General features: G+C 39.2%; 1 pseudogene; it reads right to left on the reverse strand.

Moving 5' to 3' along the window:
* LOC104710134 lies at positions 3,644-4,659 on the reverse strand (annotated as a pseudogene).

Genomic DNA, 14,301 nt, shown 5'->3' on the forward strand with positions numbered 1-14,301 from the left:
CTATGCCAATGTGTATTATCTAATGGATTATATAGGTTGGAATTTCTTTGGCTTTATCAATTTCTAAATATTATATGTATCACAAATTTTATTAAATTTGCTTTGTGGCTTTATGAATTTCTAAATATTATATGTATCACAAATTTTATTAAATTTATTTACCAATAAAAGATTTATTTCCAAATTTCTGTCTTGTTCCCATTCTCGATTTTTTATCTCCGATTATTGTGTCCCAACCTTAACAAAAGATGATGCATGTTTGCTCTATATATAAAACCGATGAAGTGAAATTGATGAAAATAAATCATGTGAGAAGTAAATTCTTTCTAAATTCTTCACGATTAGAAAACATAAAACGATAGTTTTGTGAAAATGTTTGAACCATATTTTGAACACGATATCTTTATCTTGTAGTGTGAAGAGCATATATACACTTGTAACTTGTACATAGAAACCACTATTAAAATATCCACTTAAAATTAGCTTATATTATTTTCTCTAAACATAATGAAATAAGGAAGACAGTTCTGACTTCTCCTCATAAACAATTTATATAAACATAACTTTTATACTAAAAAAATTAGAACCATACATTAAAAAACATATGAGGAACCATAAATGAATTAAAAATATATATATTTCTAACACCATACATGATAAACATACATTGCATTTGGAGTTAAGAATGGAGTTTGATGTTTGGACGTTTTAAAATAAATTATCTCATTTTGGCCAATATTCACAATCTGGAAATAGATAAAAATATCAGATTAGAAAGTATTTGAAAAGTTAACAGATACAAATTAAGTGAATAACATCTATAAAATCTTTATATCTGTTTGTGAACGGATCAATAAATCGACTTGTGATCAAGTATTGACCCTAGAACCAAAAATAATAAGAATACGCATAAGAGGTTAGTAGAATTTGGTACTATACATCTGAGAAAGAAAATTAATTGATTTACTTTTAAATTTTTCTTCATTGGTTGTGAGGTAATAGGCGTAGAGGTATGTTTCATATTTACAGGAAATAAATTGTACACAAAATTAGGCGGACATCTATTATACCAATGATAGTTTTGTGTAATAGTGAAGTACCACTCTTTGATCACAACATGTACTGTCATGTTATCCCAGCAACTTCATCTCTTTACCTATACATAAAAAGTTTAGAACGCCATTGAAATATCTTCTGAAAATTTGAGACCACTATTATACAATTTAAATAAAAAAAGTTTTAACTTATCACCTGAAATTAGAAGACTACACCATATAGGCTTCTCCAACTATACTCTAAACCCTACATAAACATATCATAATTATCTAGCTTATTTCTTTAAATTATAACTGAGATTAAATATAATTAATAATCATAAACTAAAGGAGAATAAATTGAACATCTAAACATATAACAATCTAAATAAAAACAAAGAACCAATAAATTTTGACCACGCAAAATAAGGTTTTCACAGAGAACCCCTATCTGTTGGGTGATGGACTTTTTTAGAGTAATGAGTTATTGTGAATTTTCTTATTTATAGATACATTTAGTCGGTTACGTTATTCATTAGTTTGTCAAGTTTTGTTAAAAAACTAATATTAAATATCTATAAGATAATGTTAATTGTGAAATCAAGGAATCTTTAATACATGTTACTACTCAAAATATGCTATATTGTTAAGGATGAAAATAAATGTAGCATATAGTCTACCAAACATTGGTAAGTTAGCTAAGATTTTTTATATGAGAATATTTCCGAATCATTTATCATATGTTAACTATCCGAAATTTAGGTGTAAAATGTCAAATTGATCATTTATTAACCGTATATTTACTTTTTAGAAAGATATTGTCAGACTGGATTTTCTTAATCTTAACAATATACAGTCAAACTTCTATAAATTAATACTCGGTAAATTAATACTCTCTATAAATTAATAAATTTCTCCGGTCCCAAGTTAAGATCAGTATAATTTTAGACGTAATTCGATAATATAACAAAAGAATACTTTTCTTGAAAATCCTTTGTAAATATATGATCCCAACAATAGTATAAATTAATAATTTTATAAAATTATCAAAATATATGTATATATATGAACATTAATTTTTGGTAGACCTCATTTCTAATAATCCTACTTATGAAACACTTTTTGTTTTTTCTTCAAAACATAAGAATTGTTATTTTCCTTATAATTGATTATATATAAATATTATTTATAAAAATTAAATCTTAGTTTTAAAAACTTTTTTTTTTGAATACCAAATATGGACAATGTCTCTATAAATTAATAATTATTAATTGATCGATAAAATAAAACCTCTATAAATTAATAAATTTCTGCAGTCCCAACATTATTAATTTATAGAGGTTTTACTGTAATTTGAATTGTGTTATACGTAACATTAAATTCTGGCGTGCTAATAATGTGGGTAGATTTGTTTATCTTTAATGACATCTGCAGTATATTATCGTTTAAAATGTTATACTTTATTTTTTTATTTTTATTTTTAAAACCGATTTATTGAACAAACTTAACACAATTAATATTTGTTTGGTTCGGATTTTTTAGCTATCTGTTTGGCTTCAAAAAATATCCTTATTCCAGCTTCAATGGCATTTCATTCTAATAATCTCTAACTTATGTCTTTTTATTAAAACTGCTACCCTTTTAATAGTATAGATACTATAGACAACAACAACGTTATTTTAGAAAGAAAAGGAAATCGAACTAGTCTCATCACTTTCAGTTAATTCGTTGCTGCTAACGTCACACGACGATGGTTGTGATCTCTGAACTTGCCGATGGCTCCAATGGTGGCGGTGATCCTAACAGTGTCATGGAGATCATCATCGCACGCGTGCCGAGATGTTATTACATGTAGCTATCTCACTTATGCAGAGCCTTTCGTCAACTAATCGCTTCGCAGCAGCTCTTTCTAACTCGCTTGCGCCATGGTGTCACCGAGTTGGTTCTTTATGCCTTGATCTCGCTCCTAGCACTTGATACCCGACGCTGGTTCATTCTTCATCGTAGCAACATGTCTTCACGATTTATCAAAATATATTCTTCATTTCCTCCCACTTTTCCTGGATCTGCTGCTGTCACATTCAGGTTAGGGTATAAAGACACACACAACAAATAAACCCGCTTGGAAACAAGCCAAGCAAACGCTTCTTATTCAATCTTATATAAAAACTATCATTTCTTACAAGACTTGAAACTAAGCTCTCTCCTATCTATTTAACACAACACCCTGTGTAGATCTAAGAGAAATTAACACACTCCCCTTCTAAGCCTTTTTTATGATCACTTGAAGGTTATAAATCTCACCACTTTTATCCCCACAAGTTCTAGCACTTTTCTGCGGCTAGCCCTAGTATATTTAACCTCGCATCAAAGATTTCTAACAAAATATTTGTGCATCCTAACAAAAAGGAAATCCTTCCTTATCCTTTCTTAACAAAATATTCTCTCAATCCTCCATGTATCTTCGAATACATCCAACTTGCTCGTCCTTCCATATCTTGCGCCTCATCACCGCGTCCAACAAGCTTTCGCCACATCAGCATCTCATGCCACGTCAGCAGCTCAGACCTCTGTCCTTTGCAGCGTCCTGCTTCATCATAGCTCTGATCTCACATCTGCACTTTCAATCTCCCCATTTTTGACTGAACTTGACAAACAAGCAACCCTTGCAGCAAAACCTGAAAACCACAACCAAAACCATATTTCACGATGCCTCGGCTTAAGTCATCAACCGCTCTAGTTGTTTTCTTGTTGAGGTCATCTCCCATTTTGGACATGCACTTCTCGAGCTCCGCCACTCTGATTCTCTCTGCATAAGCTCTTAACTTCTTGATCGTTGGAACCGTCTCCAATGAATCCCTCCATGCTTCAAACTGTGCGGATTCTTCTGTGATTATGGTTTGGGCTTCCATTGCTGTCCTCAACCTGTCTTCTTTGTTGGCAGGAACAACTTCTTTAAGATCGTCCACGTTGTAAACCCATGCGGTTTCTACTTCACCAACACAAGACCCAACATTCCTCGGGACAGAGATGTCAACAAAAAGCCTCAGCCTCCAACCTCAGAACAAGCTTGAGGAAGATTCTCAACGTGCTCCTTTAAAAACAATGGCGTCTCAGAGGTTGTGCTGGTAAACACAACATCCGCTTCTGCAGCACAAGCTAGCATCTCATCAAGAGGTTGATATATAATCTCAATACCAGACATCTCCTCACGAATATCTGAAACTCTCTCTTCACTTATGTTGACCACCACCACTTTAGCACAACCCTTGGCCATCAAATGCTTTATCACAAGCTTCCCCATTTTGCCTGCGCTAATTACACCCATCCTAGCGGGCGCTTGTGAAGATTGCGGAAGCTTCATCAGAGCAAGTTCCACAGCAGCTGAGCTAACCGAAACCCCACCAGAAGCAATGTTTGTCTCTGTCCTGACACGCTTCCCTACAGTTATCGCATGCTTAAACAGCCCACTGATATTCCACCCAAAGCCATTCACTCCTTGACCAACTTTAACAACTTGCTTCACCTGTGCAAGGATCTGACCTTCTCCTAGTACAAGAGAGTCAAGTCCAGCTAAGACTTCAAATATATGCTGTGTAGCATCCTTGTTTATCAACATCAGCATGTTGGTGTGTGTTTGGGTCGTCGGAGGATAGTTGGAGTTAGGTTTGAATGATAATAGATTGACTGAAGCGATGTCGTGGGTACTAGAGGAGTTGATAGTGAATTGGAGTATTTGTGGGGAAGTGTTGTCCGTGGCTGGACGAAATCAAATTTTCCAGCCCACCTCTCTTTTTACTCGGTCGCTAGGGATGGTTTGTTGTGCGACTCAGTAACTAGATGAGGTGGGGTTTGGTATGTTTGTGAGAGTTTTTGTAAGGAGCGATTTTTACGCCGGTTGTCTCGTCGGAATTATGGGGTTCCGGTGAGATCGTATCCACTGGATCTTGTGTGAGGATTGGGAATCCGCTGGGGTCGTTTCAATTTGGTATCAGAGCGTATACGGTTCTAGAACAGACTCTATAATGGTTATAGACTTGTCTAGGTCGTTTAGACGTGATAAGTGCTACGAAATAAAGAAGCACAAAGGTGTTGTTGAGATATTTAATTAATTTGGAATGAAATTGTTAGGTGTTGGAGAAGTTAAGTTGGGAACTTACTTCATCGGAGTGGCTTAGAGTGCCATGGGATAGCAAGTCAGGAATTTTCATGCAGGTCAAGAGGGGGTATGACAGTGTGGGTGCCACTTCAACAGGTGTTGTGAGTGTGGCAGCAGGTTGCTCATGCCCAATGGACCGTATTGCAAATTTATTTTTACAATGTTGGTGGGAGAGGATTTAATAAGCTGATTAGTTCTTATGGACTCTTGATGCGTAATGGTTGAATGTTTATGCAATTTTTTAAAATGAAAAGTTTCCATAAATAGAAAGTTATGAAAATGGAAAGTTTCCATAAATAGAAAGTTCTATGATTAGTTAGGACTTGTCTATTTTTGGATAAGGCAAGGGAGATGCCCGGAGTGGCGGGAATGTTTAGATGTTGACCTGAAGAGTGGTCACAGATGAGATGATTAGTTCTCAAGAGAATATGCAGATTCTAAAAACGGGTAGTTTTATGAATTGTTAAAGCGTGCCTATTTATGGAAAGTGCGGTATTAAACAAGTAGAAAGTTCTATGAATAGTTAAGAATTGTCTATTTTTGGAAAGGGCGTGTGTAAACACCCAAATGTTGAGATGTTTTAGAGTTGGCCTGAAAAGTGGTCATGGTGCTAGTGATATTCCGGTGAGGGAATATGGTGGTTGGTAGGACATTGCGATGTTTTACGTGAAACACGGGAGGTAGTTCCAGTTGGGAGATGCTTATAGATGTTAGGACTTGTTTGCTCATGAGGAGATGATTAGTTCTCCTGGGGAGATGATTAGTTCTCCGGAAGAGATGATTAGTTCTCCTAAAGAGATAGTTAGTTCTCCTGAGGGGATGATTAGTTCCCCTGGTGCAGCGCAAGCTTGATGGGTTGCGACCCTGAGAACGGCACAGGAGATGATTAGTTCTCTGGTACCGAGAACTCAAAGGTGATGATCTGAGAGTGAAATAGTATGGCTCGAGGACGACGGTCTAAGAGTGCAGGCGGTGCAGTTCGAAGATTGCGACTTGAGAATTTATGAGTAAGGGAGCAAACAATGTCTACAACGTGGTTATGATCATAGTGACTGGATGTAGACCTCNGAGTGATCTCGGGTTTTGGGTTATGCTGACATGTGGGGACAAAGTTTTATGGACTGTTGGGTCACGTAGATGTGTGGGCTGTTGCGATGGTTTCACGGAGGTCCTTGGCGGATGGATGTTGTTGCGGGATTCGAGGACGAATCCTTGTTAGTGGGGGAGAATTGTAACATCCCAAACCCAAATTTAAGGTGGGTGTCGATCGACACCAAGGGGGTGTCGGTCGACACCACTAAATTGAAGACGTTGAGACTGTTTTGAAATTGTTTGTTTTAACTTGGTTTGGGTTTGGAGAGAAAACCCTAAGTCTTTTAAAGGCTCAACAGCCTCTTTTCTTAAGGGGGGAGTTGTCGTTGCTTCTGGAGAAAAGGAGAAACGGTGAGTTTGATGCTGAGAGCAACGAGAGCCTTGAGAAGGGTTAAGAGAAGGAGAAGGGAGATCCATCATCTATATGTGTGGAGAAATATGAGATTACTTGGTGGTGGACTGAGAGAGACAAGGAGGCTCTCTCCTAGATATTATCCAGGTAAGTCGTATTTTTTAGTGATTATTTGCTTAGGGAATCAATGGTTGTAAAGGTTTAAGTGTTTGTCACATTTCTGGGTTCGTGCCGTTCGACACCACTGTGGTGTCAGTCGACACCGACACCTACAGACACACATCAAAGACTGGTTCGAGATGGCTACTTCGGGAAAATGTTTGGAGGATAAAACGGAGTCCGATTTGAGTGAAATTTGGTAGGTAGCTTCGTGATGCTATAAGCTTCATATCCAATGGTGGGGTTTGTGAGATTAATGGTTGGTTTGTAATTTAATCAAGTGTTTGTATTGTGGTCTGGCATAGACGGTTTTGTGGTAAGGTTAGGGTGTCGAGCGACACCAAGGTGGTTTCGGTCGACATCAGCATGTTGTTGTGTGTTTGGGTCATAGGAGGATAGCTGAAGTTAGGTTTGAATGATAATAGACTGACTGAAGTGATGTCGTGGGCATCGGGGTACTAGAGGATTTGATAGTGAATTGGCGTATTAGTGGGGAAGTGTTCTCCGTGGCTGGACAAAATCAAATATTCCAGCCCACCTCTCTTGTTACTCAGTCGCTTGGAGTGGTTTGTTGTGCGACTCAGTAACTAGATGAGGTGGGGTTTGGTATGTTTGTGATAGTAGGATTTCCACCCAGGGTATCAATTACCTATGCAGTTGTAGTACAAAGGGTTATCAATCCAAGTGGTTGTTATGCTAGCAGATGAGATATGATCAGAACTATGCAAGTCAAGCCAAGCAATCAATGGGTTTGATCTAACAATCCTAAAATGAACAAAAGAAAGCAAATAAATAAGAACCACATGACCTAAGTACTCGATGCAAGCATTCGAGTACAGGATCGGGTGGGGTGATCAGTAAACAAGACGAGTATGAACAGCTCAAAGGTATACTCGAAGCAGGTGATCGTATACCTGTTCGGGTAAGGGATCGAGTTATGAATACAAATGTAAACAATCAAGATGCGAAAGCTCCTAAGGATGGGGTAATCGACTCCTAAGTGTTCCTGACCAATATAGATGTCCTACATGCCTCAAGCAAATATTCCCTAGATAATGAATCTCTAAAATCTTGTTAATACACTCTCGTGATAGAAACAATCAACCTTAATCACTTTCCTACCCAACTCTCATTGGAGAAACATGACCAAACAGGCAATACAAACCAATTCATTATCGTGTACCTGATCGGGTAAGTGATCGAGTAGTGAAAGAAAATGCAAACAATTAAAATACGAAAGCTTCTAAGGATGGGGTAATCGAATCCTAAGTATTCTTGACCAGACAGATGCCTTACATGCCTCAAGCAAATATTTCCTAGACAATGAATCTCTAAAACTTTATTACCACACTCTCGCACTAGCAACAATCAACCTTGATCACTTCCCTACCAAACTCTCGTTGGATAAACATGACCAAGCGGGCACTAAGATCCGATTCATTATTGTTAGTAAACCCAAACTCATCTATCGCTTACTCAGAGCGAGTGAACCTCTAGCATTTGCTGATTCAAGCATCTCATCTACATCTCTCGGTGGTACAACACCCTAGATCTAATCTCAATCTCTCGGTCTGTTGACAGCATTAAGAACACCAACCTAGAAGAAAATCTATCAAACATATACAATCAAACTAAGGCATCCCAACCGATCAAGAACACAAAATCATATATCCCATCCCTAGAAACTTTACTACACTACTCGGACATAATAACAAGAAACATGACAACGAATAAGAATGAAAATTGCATTATAATAAACGGTAAAGTAGAGTAGAGAGAATACAGGATAGAAATCTAAAAGAAACGATAAAACCTACGAAATAAAATGCAAAACAAAAAGGAAAAGTGTTTGAGTCGCTCAGTTCTCTCACAGAAGCTCTCGCTCTCTGCTTTGAGGGTATGCGGCATGCTAGTCTGCGAGCTAGGAGAGGAGGGGTTTATATATGGAAACCCCTTTGACCTAGCTTCCCAGACTTGCCCGATGGTCTACTCGATGGGGTACAAGAGTGTGAAGTCGGGTTATTCCTCGAGTAGATCTTCGGGTTGTTCTTCCGACTCTTGGATCCTCCTCGATCCAGATCGATGGCTCCTTCGGGTACATGCTCGGGTTTGTCTTTGTTTTTTCCCATTTTAGGCTCTTTAGCACCTTTTTCATCCAAAACATGCAAATGCAAAAATGCAACACCCTAAATGATCTAAAAGTGAATTCCTACAGTTAATGACCTAAAAATGCTAAGTTAGAGGTATGAACAATGCAAAATATGGACAAAAAAGGATGCTAAAAACATGTAAATTAGAGAGTTATCAGTATTGAAAATAGAAGTAGAGTAGAAGAGTACAAAACTGAAATCTAAAAGAATAGCAAAAAGAAATGAAAATAAATCCTAACAAAGTAGAAAATGTGTTTGGTCGCTCAAGATCTCTCTCAGAAGCTCTCGCTCTCTGGTTTGAGGGTCTGCGGCGTGCTAGGGTGAGAGGAAAAGAGGGGGGTTTATATATGGAAACCCATTAACCCTAGCTTCCCAGTCCTGCCCGAGGGTCTGCTCGATGAGGTGCACGAGGATGAGCTCGGGTTGCTCTTCGGATAGGTCTTTGGATAGTTCTTCCTGCTCTTGGATCCTCTTTGATCGGGTTGGTGTTCGAACTATTCTTCCTGCTCCATAGCTCCTTCGGGTACATGCTAGGATTTGACCTGGTTTCTCTCTATTTTAGGCTCTAAAGCACCTGTTTTCATCCAAAATATGCAAATGCAAGAATGCAACACCCTAAATGGTCTAAACGCGAATTCCTACAGTTAATGACCTAAAAATGCTAAGGTTAGGGTAAAAACAATGCAAAATATGGACAAAAAGGGATGATTAAAACATGTAAATTAGAGAGTTATCAGTTTGTGAGAGTTTTTGTAAGGAGCAATTTCTATGCTGGTTGTCTCGTCGGAATTATGGGATTCTGGTGAGATCGTTTCCCATGAATCCTGTGTGAGGATTGGGAATCCGGATTCGGTCGTTTGAAAAGAAACTATACCTACGAGCAACCTCGGATGACTCGAAACGTTTGTAGTCAAAATCCTTAGAAGTTGCCCCTCGTGAAGTGGAGACACACTTCTCCTTAGCGAGAGTCAAACGCTTGGGATCTCGGCTGTCAACATTGACAGTTGGTTGTCGCTTGCGAAGACGTGTGGAGACTCCTTGATTTGACAGAGCAGGTGTCGGAACGTCACCAGTAAGATCGACAACAGGGAACAGAAACGGCACCTCTCTTGGCGGAGAAGACGAAGAGGCACATGCCTCGTTATCCACCTCGGTGACAGAGGGTGTGAGCACGGGATTCTCCACAGTCGGAACCACTGTAGTGGAATTAAACTACTCACATTTTTGATTTTAACTCTTTTTTTTTACTCCCTAAGGTTTAAACTTTAAATTTCTAGCTCTCTTTTTTTTTTTTTTTTTTTTNTTTTTAGGAGACTATGCCAAGATCTTTTCTCTTTTTTTTTTAAAGACTTAGAGCTAGTTGATTCTAATTTTAGGGACTTTTTTTTTTAATTATTCCACAACCCAACCCCAAATAAACATACTAACCACCTATCTTTCAAAATTGAATCTATTAGTTAGTTCAAATTCTAACTTAACTAAATCAAGAGGCAGTTCTTTGTCGTTCTCAATACTTTCAAGGTTTCACAACCTATAGCACAATGAAAAAGGCCTCACTCAACAATTCACAACAAGGTTTGAAAGAAAGGTTTGGGTTCATGGGTAGGGCAAACAAATCGGGTTAAAAGAAAAGGTTGGTAAAATGGAGTGCTAACCCGAGTTTAGAGTTACCATGAGCAAGTATTCAAGTTCCATAAGCAAGACAATTAAAGTTCAAATTAAATCCAATAATATAGAGATGTTCTAATGTTCAAACAAGTGGAGAAGCATTCAAACGACACAAGGATCTAAGCAAAGATTTTTGATTTTTTTCCAAAGATTGATCTAGCAACAATGAACTGTGACTAAGGGCTATAGCTTCAGTCCTAAGGTTTGATTTTAAACAAGGTAGTTTTAATAATTGTCCCCTAAGATGCATGTGCAACAATCCTATATGAAGCAAACTAGACTCAATCCTAATATGTAAATGCAACTACATGGACACTCTTTTTTTTTATGTTTTTTTTTTTTCTTAAAAAAAATTTCCATTTTTTTTGGTTTTTCAATGCACATAGATGCAGACTCAAATGAATAAAACTAGCATGCAAAAATTTGTAATAAAAAAAATAAGAAAATAAAACACAAAGTTAAAAATATTCTAGGACCCCCCCCCCCAAACTTAAATTACACAGTCTCTGTGTAAATAAAAGTTGGAAAAAGAATCCAAGAATCACACAAAATAAAAGAAAACTAAATGCAATGTTATATACAAGGATCAGATGAAACTGGTACCTCATGTGTTGGTGAAGAAGGAGGTTGCAGCAGCCTCCACACTCGCCAACGTGTAGCCAGGGTCGTCTCCGTCTTCAGCAGGTGCCGGTGTTTGCTCGTCAGAGAGCTCAGAAATATGTACGGACAACTTACTCGGACCAGCATCCGAGGGGTTGATCGATGGTGGGATCGCGTAGCTCATCGGGTAGGGCATCAGGTAGTACAATGGGTATGGCGGAAGAGGTCCAGAATCATCACCCGTGTAGCCACTCGTAGGGTGCATCGTATACGTCATCGTGAATGGCATCTGGTAAGGCGGAGGGAAGAGTCCTGAGTAGTCACCCGATTGGGTGCATCGGATAATTCATTGTGTATCCCATCGGGTTAGGCGTCGGATAAGCGTCTGAATGGATTCTCCGCGATGCTTCAGGTGGGGTGATGTTCTCCTCAGCTTGGGGCTCGTATGATGATGCTCTATAAGGTTCTGGAGGTGGCAGTCCTCGAGCTCCTCCTAGCGGTCCGCTTCTCCCCATCCTAGTTGGTGCTTGTGCCGAGGTAGGAGCTGAGGCATAGCTTGCCTTGTCTTGCAGCTCCTTGATCTGACCTCCCATAGTCTTCACCGAACCGGTGAGATCTTGCACCTTCCTCAACAAAAACTTTTTCATTTTCTTCAGCCATCCGATCCGCTTGTGGGCTTCCCTTACTCTGACCGGTTGCTTTTGAGAGCACACATACTCCTCAAAATCGAAATCCTTCGAGCTATCTCCCTGTCTCTGCACGGTTTCCTCTCTCATCTAAGCTTCAGACTCCTACTCTGGGTTGTACAGCTCCTCTAAAGGTGGTGCGAAGTCAATGTTATCTCCAAGCCAAACCTTGGTGCATATGACATTAGGTAGGATCATTTGGGCAGCTCCGGCGGTTGGATGGACGAACTTGAAAAGCATCATATCATTAGGCCTCTCATAGGCCAAAAATCTCGCCAGCACGAGGTAGTCTACGTCCAACCATCTTGGTTCATGAACTATTCCCTTCAAGGGAACATTGCAAGCCACCAAGATCGGTATGATCAGCCCTCCAATGGAGATCTCTCCGCCTCCTTCTCTTCTTTTGATCGCCCATGATTTAAGGTAAAGGAATTGATCGAGTAGTACAAATAGCATACTAGTATCCGCAACATCTCCAACTAGTGGTGTACCATCCCTAGCACTATCCAAAACTCCACACAATGCGATGTCTAGAGTGATTTATTTTACAGAAAAGTTTAGAATTCTAGATCTGATTTTTAATTGTTTGAATCCTAATTAATTTATTGATTTAATAATTTGTAATTTCCTGAGAAATTCCCTAGGCCTAGCTTTTTGATCATCTGAATTTACACAGCTTTTATTTAATATTTTGCATTGTTTATTTTAAATTCAAATTATTCTGTTTAGCGTAATCATAAAACTCTACAATTTATTGTGTAATCTAGAGTCTTTGTGGAATTCGACCCCTAAGTACTATATTGACCTCTTAATTTGAGAGAGTATCTCTAGGGTATTAATTTGAGCATATCAATAACGAGAATGGACCCCCACATCCGCAGCCACTGGCTGCCTCTCCTCAGCCACCACTGGTGGCACTACCTGAGCTTGAGCCGGTGCCACTGGCGGCAACCGCTCTATCAACTGTGCCAGCAAACCCGCAAGGTCGACACCCGGGACTCCACCCACTGGGACACCCGCACCTGGGGCCCTAACATCACCGGCCACTGGAGCATCAACACCGCCCCCTCCGACCACACTCACAGAATCCCCCTGGACACCCTGCGACTCGCCGACACTCTCTGCTGTCACACTCCGGTCCTCGGTCTCACTAACCACTGGGACTCTGCTCCTACCACGACCACGTCCGTATCCACGACCACGTCCGCATCCACGACCACGTCCGCGTCCACGACCACGACCAGCAACAGCACCATCTCTAGCCATCTGCACTACCATGAAGAGAAGACTAAGCAAACAATTTGTACTACAACACAGAAACGTAAACTTACCGTGGAATCACAAAGTAGACTCGAAGAGGATGTTCTAGGACTCCATGCCACACACAATTGACTAACTCACATAATCAATCAAACATGAAATCCCAAACATCACAATAGAAACCTAGTGAACCCAAACCTAGAACCGTAAGAGCTCTGATACCAAACTGAAATGACCCGACCCGTTTTTTTTTTTAATAAATAAATAATAAATAATATATACAAAAAATAATAGTAATAAATAAACTACAACTAGTGGTCCCATACCCACTAGCCACCTAACCAGAAACACAACCAACAACGGAAATCACAGATACCAATAACCAATCAATAATCCAATAAATAATAATTAATAACCAATATTAAAACCAAGTCATAAACTAATGATCCAAACAGCATAAACCAGAGAACCAGCAATCCTAAACAACATTCTAGGACTCAACTCCAGCAACCTAACAGAAGCCAGACAACCAAGCGAACCACTAGAACATCCTCCTCTTCATTGCCTTGATTCCACGATGACACTTTTCTTTTACCTGCAACACAAACACAAGTTGCAATGCATGAGTATTTTAAAAACCCTCAGTAAGGCAATCCTCCCATCTACTGGGCTATACACACAACCAATAGAGTCATCTCTAACCATCAAACAACAATCAACAAACAACAAACGACAAAACAGGACACTACATCGACCGACACCCAATCTGCATCGACGGACGCATGCTCGACATAACACGAAAACCCTAGAGTTTTACGCGCCGTCCTCGCACTTGCATCGACCGATGCAATGCCGAGCATCGTGTTTTCCCCAAAGTTTCTCGCCCGATCTTCGTTCCTGCAACCATAAGACTCGATCCCAAGCCACAAGAAAGCTTCCTAACGTCCCAATTATCAATCTAACAAGTCTAACAACACACAACAAGCAGATTAAAGAGTTCCCTAGCTTAGATAAGTCATGGTCCTGCACTTACCTTTGCCAAGACGATTCTGAACCTTAAACACGCAAGACAAAACTTCTAGGAAGTTCCTACAACAATCCCAGCTACAGATCTCCATAGGAACAGCCTCAAATCTCCAGA

Source organism: Camelina sativa, chromosome 1 (assembly GCF_000633955.1).
Source record: "Camelina sativa cultivar DH55 chromosome 1, Cs, whole genome shotgun sequence".
Taxonomy (NCBI): Eukaryota; Viridiplantae; Streptophyta; class Magnoliopsida; order Brassicales; family Brassicaceae; genus Camelina; species Camelina sativa.